This window comes from Octopus bimaculoides, chromosome 13 (genome assembly GCF_001194135.2).
Source record: "Octopus bimaculoides isolate UCB-OBI-ISO-001 chromosome 13, ASM119413v2, whole genome shotgun sequence".
Taxonomy (NCBI): Eukaryota; Metazoa; Mollusca; class Cephalopoda; order Octopoda; family Octopodidae; genus Octopus; species Octopus bimaculoides.
The window spans coordinates 46,597,414-46,598,143 of record NC_068993.1 but is presented as its reverse complement, the minus strand read 5'-3'; positions in this window follow the sequence as shown (position 1 = coordinate 46,598,143).

Here is a 730-nt window from a genome sequence, read left to right as displayed (position 1 = left end):
ATATACACACACACTTACATATATATATACTTACATATATATATATAATAGAAAGACAAAAAATGGAATATATGAGAATATATTATTAATCGCAACAATTGTTTCGGCGCATCTAGCATCGACTCCTTTGTGGGACACACAAAAACTATATACATATATATACTTATATATACGAGTATATAAATACATATATGTACACAATATATGTATGTATATATGCATGTATATATATGTATTGACATATACTTATATCATAATCATCATCATCATCATCGTTTAAGTCCGCTTTCCATGGTGGCATGGGTTGGACGGCTTGACTGAAAGCTGGCGAGCCAGAAGGCTGCTCCAGGCTCCAATCTGATGCTTCTTAAGTCCAACTTTTCTTTCAGGGCACTTACACTCTGTCGTGTATGCGGTGCTCACTCGCTACATTCCTAGTAAACTTACGCATGTCCTCAGCAGTCACGACCCATGTTTCACTGCCATGTAACATTGCTGTTCGCATACATGCATCATACAGTGTACCTTTAACTCTGAGCGAGAGGCTTTTCGTCACCAGCAAGGTAGGAGCTATGCGTATATATGTATATATACATATATATTTACATGTATATCTATTTGTATATATATATATATATATATATATATATATATATATAAAATATATATAGTTTTAGGGAAAATAACCAATTTTCAAGAACTCATCGATGAAAATCCACTATCACATATA